This window comes from Ctenopharyngodon idella, chromosome 6, assembly GCF_019924925.1.
Source record: "Ctenopharyngodon idella isolate HZGC_01 chromosome 6, HZGC01, whole genome shotgun sequence".
Classification (NCBI taxonomy): Eukaryota; Metazoa; Chordata; class Actinopteri; order Cypriniformes; family Xenocyprididae; genus Ctenopharyngodon; species Ctenopharyngodon idella.
The window spans coordinates 12,703,778-12,725,119 of NC_067225.1; the positions used below are offsets into that span (position 1 = coordinate 12,703,778).

At 38.1% G+C, this 21,342-nt stretch overlaps 1 long non-coding RNA gene across 2 annotated transcripts in view; it reads left to right on the forward strand.

The window, feature by feature from the left end:
- Nucleotides 1-15,463: 15,463 nt before the first annotated feature.
- LOC127514915 (uncharacterized) overlaps nucleotides 15,464-21,342 on the forward strand; it is a 125,311-nt gene continuing 119,432 nt past the window's right edge. For both annotated transcript variants that reach the window (XR_007930736.1, XR_007930735.1), the window contains exon 1: nucleotides 15,464-15,628. This is a non-coding gene — a long non-coding RNA (uncharacterized LOC127514915). The remainder of the gene's footprint in view (nucleotides 15,629-21,342) is intronic.

Consider the following 21,342-nt stretch of genomic DNA (forward strand, 5'->3'; position numbering starts at 1 on the left):
CAAAATCCTATCTGTGTACATAATTAAGTTATAATGAATAAAGTTGAGGTGTCTGAGTTTGACCAGAACAGATTTCTGATAAATATGCTTTTATAGAGACTGGCATTAATGCTGTGTGTGAGACAGATTTCAAATCTTCCATTTATGTCTAAAATACTAGAAACATTTGTGTCGGCTCAATTGTGCTCCTTCTTGCAAAAAAAATAAAAAAAATAAAAGATATCTATGAAAATTTTCAGTCAGGATTCAGGCCTCATAAACTGCGCTTCTAACCAAGGCTAGAAACTGCGCTTCTAACTCAATGCTAGTGTTACTTGATCTCAGTGCTGCGTTCGACACTATAGATCATAAAATACTCTTAGATCAACTACAATATCACACTGGTATTCAGGGACAGGCATTAAGGTGATTTAGATTGAATCTATCAGACCGTTACCATTTTGTCTATTTAAACGGGGAAAAATCTAAGATAAAGTCAGTAAATTATGGAGTGCCTCAAGGATCTGTGTTAGGCCCTCTGTTGTTTTCAATATATATGTGACCTGTGCTGGCAAAATCAGTCGCAATGAGCAAATTTTCAATAATGAGTTATTTTCACAATCTCTATTAAAAAACCTTCAAAATGATGTATGATTTGTTGAAATCCAATAAAAAAAAAGTAAATTTTGAGAAAAATCAAGTTAAAGTTTTCTGAAGGTTCCAAAACAAAATCACCAGCAATCATACCTTAAAATCCCTGTTAATAACACCTAATTTGGCACACACCTCGTCAAAACCAAATATCTATAGGAAAACATATGTATTCAACTTTTTTCCAGTATTTTACTTCTATATTTTGAAGTACTGTAGTTCTGTTTACATGTGTATATCGGGATCGCGCGCTGTCTGAGGCGTCTTTGTGCGCGTGCTTCGGATCTTCAGTCAGCGCGAGTAAGATCGGTTTGTTTACATCAGCATGAGTTTGAAAATCACATTTGATTGGTTCAGACTCATGCCATTGAGAATTCAGTATGAATATTCATAAAGTTGGAATGCTGCACTTTAAAACGATACCAAACTTGGACTAATGAGGAAGTTGCTGAGGGGAAGCGCGAGTGAAGCGAGCAGAGAAAAACGGCATTTTTCATGGTCAAAGGAAAGGTACTCCTCTCAGAAAACATACAAAGATAGATACTTTTAGATGTTTAATTGCTATTTTAAGCATTTGGATCACTAGATGAGGGCTTAATGAACTCATTTTTTTATGAAAACCTCAAATCTACATTTTTGACTTGTTTTGCCTGTAGATCGTAATTAGCCCGTGTGCGTTCTGACTCATTTTGCCAGCACGGGTCACAAATGCTGCCACTAGGTGATATTATAAGAAAACATGGAGTTAGTTTCCACTGCTATGCCGATGATACTCAGTTATATATTTCAACATAACCAGATTAAATCTACAAATTACCCAAGTTGGCAGAGTGTGTTAAAGATATAAAATGTTGGTTGACCAGATTTTTCTTCTGTTAAATTCAGATAAGACAGATGTATTACTTACTGGACCAAAAACCTGTACACAGAATCTACAATCTGCATTTAGAAGGATGTACTGTTACTCCATCCTCGACAGTTAAAGACCTGGGTGTTATATTAGAATTAAAAAAATCATAATTTAATATGTTACAAAAACAGCCTTCTTCCACCTCAGAAACATTGCTAAGCTGCGGAACATGTTATCTGTTTCTGTGTTAGTTATTTCATGCATTCATGACGTCTCGACTAGATTACTGTAATGCATTACTAGCTGGTTGTCCTGCTTCCTCAATAAACAAGCTACAATTAGTACAAAATGCAGCTGCTTGAGTTCTTACCAGATCAAGAAAATATGATCATATAACACCAATTTTATAATTTCTACACTGGTTCTGTATTGATTATAAAGTATTGCTACTGACCTATAAGCCCTAAATGGTTTAGCTCCTGTGTTTTTAACTGATCTTCTATCGCCCTACAATCCTTCACGCTCTTTAAGATCACAAAACTCTGGACTTCTGGTTGGACCTAGGATATCTAAGTCCACTAAAGGAGGGAGTGTGTTTACACATTTGGCTCCTAAACTCTGGAAACTCTCTCTCTCTCACACACACACACACACACACACACACACACACACACACACACACACACACACACACACACACACAGTGTTCTGTGTGTTTGGGCTCTTTGTGTTCCCAGCATGCAGTTTCCCATAATTACAGCCGTTAAGAGAAGAAGTGCAGGAATCCAATCCGAACTCAACACAAAAGCAGCGTCTTTTGTTCTGGAAATATTTAACGCTGCGAGTAATTAAAGCAATCAGTCTCGTTCTCTCTAACTCATTTCACACGCCTTTGTTATTGTTTGATTAATACTCACACTATCAAATTTGTTTTCCAAACGTGGCGTCCTAAAATGCACAATTTCCCCAATTGACAATATAAGAAATTGCGGGGGGTGCGATTAACGAATCCTGTCTCCCGATGCGGGACAAGCGGGAATGTTTAGCTCCGTCTAAATAAAACAGGGCCGCGATCTGCTTGATTATGACACGCAGCAGGTAACAAATCAGCCTGAGTTTGTGTAAATACCAAATCAAGGCCTTCTGAAGTCTGATGAAGTGCGTCCAGTTGAACTCGTCCTCTCTCGAGCTGTTTATGCGTCTCCAGCCTTCACCAATCACGCGGCCACCTGTCACCGTTCTCCTGTTCGCACGGACAAACAACGCCAGAACAATCCAGTAATCGCGCTCGCTCTGTGCTCTTCTCGCGGAGCGACAGACGTAAATATTTTGAGCAGGAGGTTTTTGTGTAAATTCTGCGGGTCAATCATACACAAACTCAATTGTTACCTTTATGAAATCGCCTCTTAGTGTTTATGCAGGAATAGAATAAATGATCTCAGTGGAAACGCTGTTTGCAGTATTAGTCGTTTAAGAGCTGAAGGGAGGCAGCTGACGTCTGTGTACACAGTTTACACGGCCAACCTGTTTATACAGCTAAAGAAGTGTATTTTACAACCTTTCCCAGCTGTTTATTTTAACTTTGGGAACGTTCTGTGTGTTTCTCAGCGCGAGTCCACCGCCGAATCAATCACCGCCGCTCCGGTCAGGGCCTTTCGACGCCGCTGCGGCCTGGCCTGGATTTATGCGGTGCCGTACGGACGCGCAGTTCTGCCCGGTTTGATGTGGTCCGTGTGGAATCTGGGTCGGCTCGCGCCGCTGATGTTGATGGCTGACTGTGATGCCAGCTCATGTTACACCGCTTTATAAACTTTAGACACGCTTGAGAAAGGAGGCACGATGTTTGACAGTTCAGGGTGCCTGTGTGTCTGTCTGAGGACAGATTTCCACACACACACACACAGAAATCAAACAAACAAACATCACTTATGTTTCTGAGTTCTTAAATACTATCACAAACAATCTTGTGTTCAAGTCATTCATCACTAGAAATTAAGTAATTAGGGATTAATACTTTTAAAAGTATTTATTACTCTCAATTTCTACCCAATAAAGTATTCCAGAGCTTGGCATAACTAGAAAAAATGTATGTTCTTAAAATGTATAAAAATGCCCATGGAGTTATGATATTTGATTGACTTTTATTACTTTTTTAAGTCTAGAAATCACACTTTTAAAATGAGGCTTCCTCGTATATTTAGTTTTTCCAAGTCTGTGGGAATTCTGGCTCTTCAAAGACAAAAAAAAAAAAAAAAGTTGTTGAGGAGGTGAATTAAAACAGAAATAGTTTTCTGTGTGAATTCGCCGCGCTGACCATCAGAAAGCTGCTTGTTTAGAAAGCGACTGCTGTGAGCTGTGCTTCATACATCACTACACTACTGACGATAGACAACCAGACTTTTTGCCAGCAAAATTTAGCTGAAATTATACTACGCTGAAAAAAAAAATGGTATAGAAGTAAATTTCACAACATTGAATTAAACATGAAATTGAAACATGAAACATGAAGACAAAAGTAGTATTTTCTCGTGCAATAATCCTTCATTTGCAACTTTGAAAAAGTTTTTTTCAATGGGGTTCTATATAGGGTTCTTGACTCAATTTTAAAGAACCCTTTATGACAAAAAGCTTCTATATAAGAAGAAATGTCTTAAAGTGGACCTATAATGCCCCTTTCACAAGATGTAATGTAAGTCTCTGGTGTCTCCAGAATGTGTTTGTGAAGTTTCAGCTCAAAATACCCCACAGATCATTTATTATAGCTTGTCAGATTTGCCCCTATTTGGGTGTGAGCAAAAACACAACGTTTTTGTGTGTGTCCCTTTAAATGCAAATGAGCTGCTGCTCCCGGCCCCCTTTCCAGAAGAGGGCGGAGCTTTAACAGCTCGCGCTTCGGTCGCTCAACAACAACAAAGCTGGAGAATCTCACGCAGCCAAAATGAGGATTGTCAGTAACGGTGTTCAGCCTTACATTGTTCAAACCGGAGTCGACACTGATGGAGAGACTCAGGAAGAAGTTACAACTTTAAGACGTTTCTGAATGGTTAGTGGATAAATTTATGTAGTTGCTGTGGAGTTGATTCAACTCATCGACTAGCATGTGCCGTCATGTTAATCTTTTGTGCAAATCCAGCGTTGAATTGACCCTCGTTTGTGAAGCAGTCCGGTGTAAAATGACGGCATGTCAACAACACTCTACTACAACAACTCTTCCTCTTCTCTAAAGCAGCCCAACATGGCCCCGCCCCCTTTGTTGTGTGTTCTCAGGGCGGGGTTTATGTAAATTTTAGGGTTAGTGATGTCACCAACCTGGGAAGAAGCTCGTTGTAGTTCCTACCAGCCATAGGCGGAAGTACCAATCCAGTGTTTACAAACGGCCTTTACAAAAAAAGATAAAACAACAATGTCGGACAATTTTGAAGTTGAGAAAATGAGATGCCATTTTTTGCCCTACCTCGGTACTTCCGCCTACGTCACGCGTGATCTTTCCAATGTGATTATGTAATGTGTGGAGCATCACAGAGCAGTGCAAGACGAGCATTTGTGGTTTTATTTTTTTTTAGAAAATGTCCGATGGTTTCTCTAGATAAGACTCTTATTCCTCGTCTGGGATCATGTAGAGCTCTTTGAAGCTGCACTGAAACTGACATTTGGACCTTCAACCCGTTGAACCCCAGTGAAGTCCACTATATGGAGAAAAATCCTGGAATGTTTTCCTCAAAAACCTTCATTTCTTTTCCACTGAAGAAAGACATGAACATCTTGGATGACATGGGGGTGAGGAAATTACCAGGAAGTTTTTATTCTGAAGTGAACTAATGCTTTAATATCGATTTTTAGGTATTAGATTGTGGAACTGTACCGAAGCCAAAATTGTGGTATTGGGCCATCCCTAATGCCATGATGGGAACCCCTGAATGGTTCTGTATTTGGAGTGCCCCTTTATGTTTCCATAAAGAAGCATTTCTTAATGTGACCGCTTCAAACTCACTCTCTGCTCTTCTCGAGCTGATGGTGTCCTGCTGCACTGAGCTCCAGCTGCTCTCACTCCTTGTTTGTTGGTGGTGAATGGCAGGTTTTCTGTCGGAGGAACGCATATAAACATCTCATCTGAAGCCGTCCTGGAGTCATGGGGTTTGGCTCCAGAGGATTTTTCAGAATCCACTGTTTTTAAGAGTAGGAATCTCTCTCAAACACTCCTCTTGGTAAAAAGTGTTTTGTTTACATCTGTTGACGGAGCGGTGCTGTGTTATGGCATGTGCGTATGAGGCCTGTAAACTCCAGAAATACTATCGCACTGTCAACAATCTCCAAATATGTGGCCATTGTTTCCTGCTAGTGTTGAAATCGTAGATTAAACAAAGTTGAGATGGCAGAAACATCTCCATGTTTAGAGCAGCGGAACGGAGGGTTTTGACCCCTGAGCGGCAGTGCATTGTGGGAAAGCACAAACTCGGTGAAACTTCCGCTCGTCCTCAAACTGCCAGAGACGGAGGGTTTGGGTTTGACTGTGCGGGTTTGTGATGGGCTCTCTAGGCTGCTGCTGCTCTCTGACCGGTGCCTGTGCGCTCGCGGCCGGCCGTCACGGCCAGAGGAAGACGACTGACACGCCAAGAGCGGGAACACAGCCAAGGTCAGCGGGTCACATGTCCTTAAAACAAACTCTAACCTAGTTTCCCCTGACAACTAGTCCTCAAAGTCACAGCAGATGCTCTGTTTGCATTTGCCAGGGATTTCTGACGAGTTCATGTCTGACAAAAGAGACGAAAAACGTCATTTTCAGATACAGTATATATGCTATTAGGAGCTGACGCACACAAATCACATCAACAGCACAGAATTATGACGTTTGATGAGATCTTCCAACATGTTTTTGAGAATCATTTTCTCTATTGTTTTATTTGGGCTGGAACATGAATTAAGTACACCCAAAAAAGATTTTAAGCCTTTTTTTTTTTTTTTAGATTTATGCAATTTAATTAATAGTAAAATTCCATCAAATTAAATAATACTTATGTATTTTAATTGAACTAAACAATCAATTCAAATACATAAGGATTATTCAATTTGATGAAATTTTACTATTAATTAAATTGCATAAACCTTAAAGGCTTAATTTTTTCTTTCAGTGTAAAATAAATAAACAGAAATAAAATAAATTAGGTAACACTTTACAACTAATAATGAAGAATACTTCTACAGCGTTTATTAATCTTAGTTGATGTTAATTTCAACATTTACTAATACATTATTAAAGTCAAAAGTTGTATCTGTTAATATTAGTTAATGCACTGAACTAACAATGAACAAATATATATTTTTATGAACATTAAAGTGTTTTAAAAATATATTTCTCATTGTTCATGTTAATTAATATTAACTAATATTAACAAATGAGAACTTGTAAAGTGTTACTGTAACATTTTTAATAAAACAAATATAGCGTTTATAAGACCGAACACTTTTTTTCTGAATGTTTTTGTTTATTTTCCTGATAAATTAAGGTATAAATTAATGTTTTTTGGAATTTTATTCCTCTAATCCTGTTGCCAAATATTTCTGACATGGTCAATTTTCACATTTTATTTGTTTTGTAAATTTGTCAAAAATATTTTCTTCATAAAGCAGGTAAAACAAATCAAAAGCACCTAATTTTCGTGAAGAAAAACCAAACATTTCTGTGTTTTGCCTGTAATTTTATTGTGGACTTCTTTAATTTATTCATTTTATTTCTTTTTTCATTAAAGTTTGAATGATTTCTACAGAAGTAAGAAATTCATACGGGTTTGGGACAACATGAGGGTGAGTAAATGATGACCGAATGATCAACTATCCCTTTAAATTGTGTGTTAATGTAGTAAATTGCAGTCTTTTCACAGCATTACTCTTTTAAATAATGAACAAGAGAAAGAGAAATACATATCTACAGAGAAAAGATCTTAAATATAGTGAGAAAAATGTAACAGGACAATCATAAAGAGAGCAGATGTGACTCTATTCAGAACACTAGTGCGGATCAGATGCTGCGGTCCGTCCGTATGTTCGCGTATAATTCCCGCTCTTGATGAAGACACGCGTGAAGAGCAAGAAAAGAGCGTCTGATCATGATTCATGGGGACATTTGTTCCTCTTAATCTCTCCGGCCTGATAAATCAGAGCAGGGCTCGATTCAGTGACAGCAGCGACGTCTCTCCAGAAGAAATAATGGAGGGCGAGTGACGACAGACGTGCCGTCTCATAACATGCTTAAGACTTCATCAGCGCCGAGTACTGCTTTACTGCGCTGCGTTTGGACAAATCTTAATGCAATGAGGATTTATGAGGATTACAACATAATCTCAAATAATCCAAAGTGCCACGGACAGGGAAACGCTTGTAATAACGGCATAAACCCGTCCTGCGTTCTGACAACATTGTCAGTCAACAGCAGGATTAATTGTTTGCGGGGAAACTTGGCGAAGGGGTCTGGAGTCATTTGTAATTTAAGAGTCACGGACCTCCGTAAGACGCGTCCGTCCAGACGCTGGACAAAAGAGACGTTTCTCAGATGATCTCTGAGCTTGTAAACAGGTTCAGGCTCTTTAACTCTCTGACTCTCCACCCGTTTCCCAGCAAACAGGGAATGTTCTGTCAAGGTTCTCTCAAAGTTATGAACAAACGTTCTTCCAGTAACTTTAATGGAACGTTCATTCAGAGTTATCTGGTCTTTAATAATGTTCTATAATGACGTTAGCACAAAAACATGATTTGGAACTTTTTCTGAAACATTTGAGTTCAATGTAACATTTTTTAAATGTTACTTGTTTCAGAACATTCAGAGAACATTCGAAAGTAACGATCCGTAATGTTTGAAGAATGATAAAATGGAATGTTTCCTCAACGTTCATATAACGTTTTAAATCATTTAAAAAAAATGGACATTTTGAACATTCAGAAATAACATTTTCAGAAATTAATGGGAACTGTTTTTTGTTGGCTTGGCTCCCAAGTTAAAAAGTTGTCATTTTTCCAGGAAAGGGGAAGTAGTTGATCTTTTGAACTCTTTCTGAAGCCTTCAAGATTAGTTTTGATTGATCCTCACAGTGTCTCTGAATTATTTCTGATTATGTCGTTTCCTCTTCTGCTTCATTCTGCCAAAGGCTCATTAGGATTTTTAAAATCTATTTATTGATTGATTGATTTTTCTCACTCTGGCATGAATATTTAAAGTGATATTATTCGTGTCCCGGTAGTGTTCGTCGGCTAATTAGCGGTTGCTCGTGTGTTTCGTTAAAGTCTTCCGTTACTGTGCATGGCTAGACTGAATGTGGCTAATTTGTGACATAATCAGCGGCTGCACAATTAAAAAAGCAATTTAAAGCATCATACATAAATGGACTTGATGCAAATTGCATAACATTCAGGAGATGTGTGCACTGCTAACTTCCTGGTGTGATTGAATTAATAAGCAGTTTTATTTTTAACAGCCGTATTCCTCGGTCCTGAAACATGTCAGCATCTGCACGTAATCTGGTGTCTCATAAACCACCGTTTGACTAATCAAACAAATATATTTATATCCAGCTACCTGATAAATAAGGCATGACATTTGAAGGAAACGGCTGTGGTTTAACATGATGTTCAGAGACTGCCATCTACATGATGTCTCCTCACGCTGCCATCTAGTGCTGAAGATCAGAAGCGCAGATGAAAGTCAGTCTGACTGAAGCGCTGAAGCCCTGACTGCTGGAGAATGTCACTTTCACAGGTTGCTTCCCTGTTTTCCGCTAGACGCCAGATGGGAATTAAACCCACGAGAGTGAATCCGCACCGGACGCCATAAAAGACACTCGGACCTCCGCAACTGAACGGAAGAAAGGCAGGAAAACTTAGTCAAACAACTGAAGTGAAGAGAATTCCCAAGATGGGGAAAAGTCAAACACGGACAGGCGTGGAAACCAGGCTGAGAGAGGTTTACTGAAGGATGTGGGCGGCGCGTCGAGGGAGTTCTGCGAGCCGTTATCATCGCTGGCCATCAGGAGCTGAAAACAGACTCTTTTTCCAGAAAGAATGTATGAGAACTGCAGAAGAGACACGTGAACATGAGCGCAGATCTCTCCTGAAACAGTCAGTCTGTAAACACATCATCAACATGCTTCCTGTCTTCCTGTCCTTCTCCAATGGCTTCCTGTGTCGGCAGAAGTGATGCTCAAACATACGGGAAAGTGCTGAAACTGAGAAGTTTGAGACATTAATGGTGCCGCCAATCTGACCTGCGCTCCAAGCTGGAATCATACTTTCTGTCCCACTGTATAATATATATATATATATATTGTGTGTGTATATATATATATATATATATATATATATATATATATATATATATATATATATATAAAGTAGTCAACATTTGAAGTGGATCAAAACCCTTTATCTAAGTTGTCCTAAAACCTTCTTCTTAGGACAACTTTGATGAACTTTTTATATATATATATATATATATATATATATATATATATATATATATATGGAAGGCAAAATTACTCAAAATTAATGCATTAAACAAATGTTACAATATTTAAATAAATTATTTAATACAATAAATACATTAATAAATTGTAAGTGAAACACAAATCATTGAATTATTAAATCACCAAATTAATCCATAAACATTTTTTTTTTTTTTTTTAAGAATTTTTTTTGCACTCTTTTTTAATTTTATCATTATTTTTGGCTTGCTTTTTCATGTAAGCATGAGCTCATGTTGTTTCATTTTCATGTTCAGGGTTATGGCTGTCGAAAAATTAGCACAAATAAATGCTAAAATTAAATAAAAATTTGTTTGGTGATTTAATAATTAATTGAATGGTTTTTATGTTTCATTAACAATTTAATTATGTATTAAATAATTTATTTAAATATTGCAACATTTATTTAATGATTTAATTTGGCACTCCATACATGTTTGTGTGTGTATAATGTATATATAATTTTTATTTTTTTTTGGAACCTGTGATACTTTTTTCAGGATTCATTGATGAATAAAAGGTTAAAAAGAACAGCATTTATTCAAAATATAAATCTTTTCTAACAATATAAATCTTTACTATCACTTTTTATCAATTTAACACATCCGCGCTGAATAAAAATATTAATTTCTTTCAAAAAAAAAAAAAAAAAAAAAATTACTGACCCCAAACTTTTGAATGGTAGTGTATATTGTTACAGAAGATTTCTATTTTAAATAAATGCTGATATTTTTTAACTTTTTATTCATCAAAGAATCCTGAAAAAGTATCACAGGTTATAAAATAATATTAAGCAGCACAACTGTTTCCAACATTGATAATAAATCATCATATCAGAATGATTTCTGAAGGATCATGTGACACTGAAGACTGGAGTAATGATGCTGACAATTCAGCTTTGATCACAGGAATAAATTATATTTTAAAGTATATTAAAATAGAAAACCATAATTTTAAATTGTAATAATATTTCACAATATTATTGATTTTTCTGTATTTATTATGAAATAAATGCAGCCTTAATGAGCATAAGAGACTTCATTCAAAAACATTAAAAATAGTAATGTTTCCAAACTTTTGATATATATATATATATATATATATATATACTCAAACAGTTGAAGTGGCAGCCCTGCTTCATCACAAAAGTTTAATCCTTGCCAACTAAAATATGCAAGTGCAAGAAGATGCAAAAGGAAACTCAATTTGTTGCTCGTCTCAGACAGTGTGTGAATACTGAATTGAGTTCTCTTTCACGTCTTCTTGAGCTTGAACAGACATTCAAACAGCGTGATGTCAAAATGCCCATCTTGGCAAGTATTCTTGTAAACAGTCAGTCTTAACTGAACGCAAACAGTTGAGAAATGAAACGCTTGTGCATCAGTGTATTGGATCAGTGCATTCAGTCTTAAAGTGACAGTAGCCTAATATTCAGTGGCCTAATCAAACAACAAAAGATGAAGAATAATCAGTCATCGCTCTTGCCTGAATAACTTTTGCGACTTTAATAAGGATTAATCTGTATCATGGCTGGTAAAAAATATTTGTGGCCGGTAAATGTTCTTAAGTTGCTGACCATTGGCAGGTGTGGCAAAAAGTTAGTTTTAGGCCCTGTGTATATATTGACTTATTAGAGGCAGACATGCGCAGCAGCGGCCCGCTGACGTGATCTGTTGTCCCAGCGCTCGTGTTTATGTTATGAACAGTAAATATATACAGCACTGAAGTGAAAAGCCCTTCAAGCTTAAACAAACCGTCCCCTCCTCTGAGTCTCAGCGGTCAGCATCTGCGTTCCTCGCCGCTGAGAATCTGCTAGCGGAGCAGAGTTAGCACACATCTCGCTTCCTGAGTCTCACACTGTCCTGCCATTGTTTCATTCCTCCGTTCCGCGAGCGAAGCTTCCTCACCGGACGCTGCTGTCACCGTGACGGCGCTATGGAGACGAGGGGTCGCGACCCGCAGTGTGTTCTACCTTATTGTCTGCTGTCACCTCTGAGCCGTCTGTCTTTAGCTTTTGTGTCTCGATGTCATTGTTTTTACATTCTGAGCTGTGTTTGTGATGTTAATGTGCCCTGAATGATCCTGTAACAGACATCACAGAGAGAAAGTGTTATGAGACGAGTCTTTCTCTGGAAACGCTGCTGACTGCATCAGAATATTTTTGTTTGTTTTTGTCATTTCATTTGAAAATATTACAGCTGATAATATCAGTAAAGTATAAATCATATTTCCCACCATAAGGTTTCCCAATATTCAAATTAGTGGTCCAACTATTACACACAATCCTAAGAGCTTACAACTGAGCCAAGTACTATTTAGTTTTTTGAAAAATAAATTAATACTTTTATTCAGCAAGGACATATTAAATTGATTAAAAGTGACAGTAAAGACATTTATAATGTTACAAAAGATTATTTTTCAAATAAATGCTGTTCTTTTAGAACCTTCTATTCATAAAATATCCTCAAAAACATATCATGGTTTCCACAAAAATATTGATTGAAACATTGATAATAATCATAAATGTTTCTTGAGCAGCAAATCATCATATTAGAATGATTTCTGAAGGATCATGTGACACTGAAGACTGGAGTAATGATGCTGAAAATTCAGCTTTGATCACAGGAATAAATTACACTTTACTATATATTCACATAGAAAACAGCTGATTTACACTGGAATAATATTTCACTGTTTTTACCAACAATATTTCAACAATTTCTGGTTGACACAAAAATTATGATTACAAAAAATATGAATAACGATAATGATTTCTTACACAGTTTCACATAAAGTTATTAGGCACTTTGTAGGAACTAATGAAAACTTGGTATTTTAATTACAATAATTTAATTCCAATAATAGTTTTATTTAATTTAACTTTATCCAATTTAAATGGAATCCCAACAAAACCAAATGGGGACATTCTGATGAAAAACAAAACTCAAAATTAAAAACAAAACAAAATCACTATTGTGTCAGTTTGTTTAGTTATCCTGATCAGAAGATAATCTACTTCTTTTGTTTGTTTAGTAATTCTGTAAAAATAAATCTTTTCCAAACAGTAGATTGAATGAAACGGCCAGTGTGATTTATGTTTAATTCATTTCTTCGGCGGATAGTAAATGTATAATGATGATAACGCGGCTCTGGCTCACATTATCCTGGGACTCCATGTCATGATGCAAAGCGCTCCGGTCAGGAGGAGCCGCTCTCATTAGCTCCGGAGAAAGAGCGCAGCCATCTAAGACCCGTCTCCGAGTGTCTTTCTCTGTCTTCCAGACCTCTACGGACTGATTTGTTAGTTCGAACGAAGTGTTTTTCCCTCTGATGGCTGTTTTGAGAGCTTTCTCTCTTATTTTAAGACTGTGAACCCATGATAACACAGCAGCACGGCCTTTGTTCGCTCGCCTCCGCCTCTCTTGTAAGCCTGTCTCGCTCGCCTCCGCGGTCCAGCGGCCTGTCAGTGTTTAGCTGTGGATAAAGACGGAGAGAGCCGGAATTCCCAGCCCTGGAGGATTGAGAAACGAGAGTTTGTGACGGACTCTTTCTGTGTGTTTTCTAGCTGACAGACTTAAGTTAGTAGAAAACAGTTGGAGCATGAGAGAGAGAGAGAGAGAGAGAGAGAGAGACTGCATTAGATGTGAGGAATAGAGGCCTTGACAAACACAATTGAATGGTGCTTCCCCTGAGCAAACACACACACACACACACACACACACACACACACACACACCGACTCAGAGCGCAAGAAACGATTCTCACTTTAGAAAATATGAGAAAAAAAGAGTTTGTTTTCATATTCTCCCTCTTAGAGAGAAAATAAACAGCCAGGGACTTTAGTTTGAGATCAGATCACTTTAAAACACACATATGATCAAAAACAAACAAAAACACCCTCCACAAATAATCATTATTTTATGTGTTGCTGTGGTGATTCAGTGCAACTTAGTTTACTTTCTTAACAGAACATTCTCGACGGTGACGTCATCGTAACTCACAAAAATACGTTCTAAGAACGTTCTGCAAATGTTCCCATTAAGTTATAATAACATTATTCTGAAAATTGAATGTTCCACTTTTTAATGTTTTAAAAAAGTATTTTTCTTGGTTATCTGAACGTTAAAGGAACATTCCATTGTATCATTCTTCAAACATTATGGGAACGTTACTTTTGAATGTTCTCTGAACGTTTTGAAACATTTAAAAAACGTTGGACAAACTTCTAACTAAAACGTTTCAGAAAAAAACGTTCCATCAACGATGTATTAATAATGTTTTTATGCTAACGTTTTGAGAACATTAAAAACCAAATAACTTTGAACAAATGTTACTGGAAGAACGTTTGTTCTTATACTGTAGTATTGTACGATTGTGATAGAATATATAAAGATTCAGTTTACAGCACCTTCATAAACACTGATGCCCATTCTTTGCTCATTAAGTACAGTTTAAAAATCTTGAATTTTTGGTAGAAAAGGTGATGACCTGAACGAATCTCTGACACTGTTATGCCAACTTCTGACTCAACCAATCGTGTGAGTTTGGGGCGGGGCTCTCCGTCTGACTGACCAATGACAGACGGGATGGTGTTCAGGAAACCTGTTTGACAACAGTCATGATTTGACAGGCGAACAATTCTGAATGTTCCAGTCAATTATTGAAGCGGTTTATATTTTCGGTTTTATATTGATATAACTTAAAGCAGTTGCAAAATGAAATATTGAGTCTGAGGGCCCTGTCATACACCGCCGCAATGTGACACCAGCCCGACGCAGTTATCATTTTCATGTCCAGCACCACGTTGTTTAAATATCAAATGCACTTGTGTCCATCTGTGCACCCATGCGTGTGCCGGTCTGAGAACGAGGAGTGTTCAGGTGCATTGTTGGCGTGTTGCTATTCTGAGGAGCTGAAAACGACTGCGTCATTGACCAACTGAAACCTGCTCTAAAGTCAATGGCGCAGTATTTTTTGTTATTTAAAGAGCGTGTGAGTAATAGGCGGGTGCACAACGCTCGTGCACTCTGATGTTACACACACAGGGACGCACAGCTGCACACAAACATGACAAATATTAAAAATACAGGATTCCAATGTAAAAAATTATTATTGTGTATATAAAGATAAAAATGCCTACATGTCATAATGGATAGTCATTGCATGTATCAGAATTATCTATTTGCAGTAATGACAAATGAAATTGTCGAATTATTTGACCAGTCGTGTATTTAAACTGACTCGTCAGGTTGAGGGTGTCTATGTTCCTCCATGTAAATAGTGAATCCGCCATGGCGCAAGCGCACCTGTCTTTTAAAGGGAATGGGAGATGAGACTCTGATTGGTTTGTTGCACGTTACGCCCAAAACACACCCATGACTCATTGAGAGAATAGGGACAACCCTTTTGGACCATTTTTTTCCGTCGTTAAACTAGCAAAAGTGGATTCGGACACGCCCTAAGTGCACCTGTGCCGTGCGCTTTAGATCATGTGCTTAGATCGTTAAAATAGGGCCCCTAATGTTCATTATTTGAGTTGTAATGTGTGTGATTGGTTCTTTCAGCTGTGTGACTGCCGATGAACTTCTGATCGTGTGTTTCTGCCTTGATGAGAGGAAATACTGGATATAACTTGAACAAGGTGAGTACGTGATTCTGCCTCACTGCTGTCATGTGTCATAATGTTTAGGTCCTGTGTTGTAGCACATGAGTTTCCTATAGAAATGCTGTTTTCTCAGTCACTGCATACTGGAGCGTCCAGGCTTGAATCTGACCACCGTGTGAAACGCCGCAGTCATGTCACTAATGCCACGCATGAGCTGCACAAATCCAATCTGTCCAAATATGAGGCTCGTGTTTCAGAAGCAGGTGTTTGTGAATTCAGTGTCTCTCAGAGAGCGACCACCTGTCTCTCTCTCTCTCTCTCTCTCTCTGTGTGTGTGTGTGTGTGTAGTGGTGTGTGTTAGAGTCAGTGGGCTGTGATGGCGGTTTAAGGGTTTGCAGTGGCTGCATGAATGCTCCGGGTGTCCGACCGGCGCTCTAATCCGGACCGCTGTTTCCTAACACAGCTAGTTAACTTAATCCGTCTCATTTAGACAGCTGCACTGCCGGAAAAAAACAGCAGAAAGAAAAGAAGATCCGGTGACGGGCGCTCTCAGCCGCTGGACCGTCCCACTGATTCGCTCTGTTTTACCCCGCGGGTGTCGCTCTCCGTGACCGGCGGAATAATTTACCAGCAGATCCGAGACTGTACGAGCTCCAGTCATGTGCCTGCGGAAGACGACTCAAATATACTCACAATATACATGTGAAAATATACGTGTTTCATACACAATTCTGGAGTGTTTATATAAGACATAAATAAATAGATCTATTAGTTATTATTAATAGAAATACTTGTATTTATATATTAAGTTTAGTGCTACTTTCAATTTACTCAAATTATAAAATAATATTAATAATAATAATATTTAAGTTAAAATAATATTATTAATAAAATAAATAATATAAGCAGTAATATTAATATAAATAGTAATCATAATTAAACATTTAAATGATTAATAAATATTAATAACAGTATTATTAATAAAAAAATTAAGTGCCTAAAACATCCAGTGCTAGTTTCAATTTACTCTAAAATTGTAAATGACATAAATATATATAATTTAAATCAAAATAATATTATTAATTTAAATAATATAAACAATAATATTAACATAAATAGTAACTATAATTAAACATTTATATGATTCATATTTAAATAAACAGATTTATTATTAATAGTATTTTTAATCGAAATAATAAATTAAATAGTGCCAGTTTCTATTTACTCTAAAATTATATAATAATATAAATATTAATCATATTTTAATGAAAATAATATTAACAAATAATATAAACAGTAATATTAATATAAATAGTAATTGTAATTAAAAATTTAAATGATTCATAAATATTAACCATGTTTAAATAAACAGATTTTTCATTAACAGTATTAGAAAAAATAAATAAAAAAATAGTTTTAAGTGCCTAAAACATCTAGTGCTAGTTTTAATTTACTCTAAAATTATAAAGAAAATTATATTAATATATATATCATTTAAATTAAAATAGTATTATTATGATTCATAAATATTAATCCTATATACAAACAGTATTATTAATCAAAATAATAAAAAAATAGTGCCGTTTCAATGTACTCTAAAATGATAAAAAACAAAAAAACAAAAGTAATAATATTCGTTATAAATAAGAATATTTCAATAGTATTTTTTTTTTCTTTGTTGGCACAGATATTTCATTTACATTAGAGTTTAATAAAGTTATACACCATGATTGTCAGTGTATTACAGTGATTTTACCACACGTAACGTGTGTTTTTAGCCAAAGTATGAAGTGGTTAGGAGTGAGAAGTGCCTGAAACCATATGATAAACAATATACATTTTAAACAACTATATATTTAGTATTAATAATATTTGGAATAAAAACAGTTAATTTGTTTGAACATCAGCTGGTTGTGTTTGCTGCTCTGAGCTTTAACGTATAATTTAATGTGTGATCATTTGTGTTTATTGCCATTTTACTGCATGGCTCAGAATTTAGAGTCTGAATGATTCTATAATTAAGAAATAAACTGCACAACAAGCAGACACATGAAAAATGAAAATGGACTTGGAAAATCCTCTAACAGTGTCAACCATGAGGGAATTCAGGTTGGAAACGTGAACCGTAGTGCAGGAGGTCAACAGCTCTGCAATTTGTGCCGTTTATGAACATCTGAGGCGTTTATGCATGACATGTTAAACACTTCAGATGTGTGTGTGTGTGTGTGTGTAGGTAACATCCTCATGTTTCCTCTCCTCAGTAAACGGCTGTTATGCTCTTTGATCCGTCTGGTGGTAAAATACAACAGACAAAATGCTTTGTGAGCTTGTCAAGCGGAGGTCAAACAGGCAGAGGAATACGGTGAAAATTACTCCCCGAGAGCCTCGTCAGTGTCACGGCGAGTCTTACCTCCGCGCTGAAGGCCGGTCACGTGATGTCCCGCGGGCGCAGCGCTTTACGTGGATCTGAACTCGTCTGTGCTTGAGTTCAGGTGAAGCGTCCAAGAAAAATAATTGAACAAACGATTATAGCGAGCGTTCCCACGTCGGGCCTGCGGGGCGGAGCGGTACACGACATCCGGCCGCGCTGACAGCGGACAAACCTGTGTATTCTGGCGTTCTGTAAGAGCACACGTCCCTCGGAAGGAATTTAGACAGGAACGCCACATTTACAGCCTTTCAGAGCTGCAAAAACATCCACAGCTTCCCGTCAGGATTGATTTCGTTTCATACGGTGGTTCAGATCGCTCGTCGGTGAAACGTGTCGCTGACCTCGTGACCTTTGAGGTTAAATAGAAGTTCTGAGTTTGACTGTGAATAAAAGCTTTTTTCTTTTTTTTTCAAATCATATCTAAAATGTATCCAGTTTTGATGTGAATTCTGCTGTTTTTTCACCCTTATTTTGTCTTATTGTTTTTAGAATTGCATTCCATGTGTAAAAACGACATTTTAAAGCTGTTTATTGTAATATTACAGCCAAAAAAAGACTGTGAAGCATCATAAAGACCTTGAGCAGAAGCACATGACCAGAGCGCTCTCTCTCTCTCTCTCTCTCTCTCTCTCTCTCTCTCTCTCTCTCTGTATTCAGTGTTTTTCTGCTGTCTTTAGCAGAGACACATTGGCAGTGATTATGTAATAACAGATGGGGGATGAAATTAACACGTTCAGTGTGTGTGTGTTTGAGAATCTTTCTCGTGTCGAGTCTTTCAGAGTCTTGGACCCCAGCAGACCGACTGCACCTGTCAGAAAAGTAACGGCCGGAATATTCCAACGCTAATTAACAGACCAGGAATACTGATCAGGAGAGAGAGAGAGAGAGAGAGAGAGAGAGGCATGTTGGCATTTACACCAAACACACACACACACGCACACTCACTCACGCACACTGACACACACACATTTTATTTTGTTTATTATCAAGGTGGATTTTTTTACTGTATAAATGAACACATCTCTGTCTTCATGACGTCCTACTGGAATAATTAACAGGATGATTATGAACTCATTCACATTTTTCGACAGATTTAACTCTATTTAATGTGTAATTCAACAGAAATGTTACAATAAAACTAAACAGTACAGTAGGAATGTCAATTGAAGGGTCACGTTCTGTCAGGTTGTGGCTGTAGTGATCACATGACTAAAGAAAATAAACACTTTATTTAACAAGAACACACAGTAGAAATACAACCACATAAAACTAAGATGAGAATCAACACCGAACAAAGATCTGTGAGAACTGAAGCTTAAATACGCGAGAAATCAACAGAGACTGAAACAGGTGCGCAACATAATCAGTAACCAAGGAAACTAACTAACGGCGGGAAAATAGGAACAATGGAAACAGGAACTAGAATGAAACCAAAACAAGTCCGAATTGTGAGATACAAAGTCACAGTTACCTTTTTTACTTTTTATAAAACAAGCTTCCATAGTTTTTACACGTTTAAAATAAAAAAATAGTGAAAAAATTATCCAGTGCAGTAAGACAAAAATATATATTTATATTCAATATCTATGAAAACAAATTTCACTTCTCAAGCAAATGTATTTTGTTTCAAAGAAAACAAGCCACAAAAGACTAATTGAACACTCCTAAATGGCGATTATTCAGGCCTGAGATGTTGTTCAGTTCATCGGTGTTTGACTCACGAGTGCAGAGGAGATCCAGAGACAACCATGTCAGTGCGTCTCCGCACAGGTTTGACTCAAATCCTGCTTTATAATCGTCGTCACACTTCTGATGAAGTTTGCTGACAGCGACTGGGTGTTTTCAAGCAGATCGCAGAGACGCGGTTCCTTCTCCTGGATAGGAGAGGCATTGGTCTGGGCGGGACATCTCATTAAAGCCCATCAGAGGGCACGTGTGAGAGTTTAAGCGAGTCGAGGGCCCTCGCGGCAGGTCTGCGGCGCATCATTTCACATGCAGACGAGACGTTCGCAGGCCTTTGTCTCGAGGATTCGGACATGATTAATGCATCACGGACAGCAGCCCAGCATGAGCGCGGAGAAAGATCTGGACTGGGGAATTGTGAAAATCACACTGGAAATATACATGACCCGCTAGTGACCACAGCTCAGAAATCAAAACCGCCACGACTTCAAGGGAACAAATGTGTCAGAATGTAAAGATTCTGGCACTCGGAATGAATAAAGCAAAGGAAGAAAGCATGAAAGCCTCGTCTTTGTGGAGGGAGGAGAAATATGTGTGATGTCAAAAGGCTTTGGGTTTTTGTGGCAGTGCTAACATGCCTCCCTCTTCAATTATTGACGAGAGTTTAAGAAGCACCTGCTGAGAGTAGAAACACATCCCCACTTTCAACAAACCGCTGTGACACGACAGCATCGGACGGAGAGAGAGAGAGAGAGACGGATACACGCGCGGAGGAAACAGAGCCTCGGGCTAAGAAGTAATGAGTGCTTTTCCACTGAGGCTTTGGACCCACTATTTGAAAATTGTTTTGTGTCTTAATAAATCCTAAAAGTGTAATTTACTCGTGAAAGAGAAATAACAAAGGCGCCCGCGCCGCGTTTGATAAAAAACACTTGTTAGGGCTGATGTGTCAGCGGGGCCTCGGATGGCAGATTTCTTTTCTTCTTTCCTCAGGTGGCAGCGGTGCTCTCAGATCTCTCCCGATGCCGTATGCGTCGCGTCACGTCCTATGAACGTAGCATTCGCCAGAGGCGCTGACACCTCGACGAGTCGAAACGAGACCTGTCGGCGGTAATATCAGAGCGTCTCTGTCAGAGAAACGTCCCGTGACATTGGCCCATCATTGCATTTTAATAGACGCGGTTGCACGAGCGATTATCATGGCGCGAGGTCACCGGTGGAGTCCAGGACGGATCCGCCGCCCTCTGCGTGACAAATGCCGTGGCGTTTTCCTGCGCTAATAGATGGTGCTGTTGGGCTGAAAAAGGTCGGGGTGAGCGCAGGGTCTGCTAATGTTTGCTGCTCGGCCATCATGGGGCTTTCATTAGCCGCGTGACGCGCCCGCAGGCAGGACCGCTCACCGACCGCGGCTGTCTGTCCATTACCAGAGTCCTGGAGTGGAAAATAAGAGTTCGCTGCTGTGGTTCGCACCAGTTGCAATAGAAAAGCCAGCCGAAAGTCATCACGTCCTGATAGAAGTTCTGCCAGAAGATTGCGTCTTTAGAGGGAGGGAGAAAAGAGAAATACAGAGAGGAAGTTGCTCAATAACCCTGAAGCCACAGTCTCACATGAAGCACTTCCTGGGTCAACAAACACC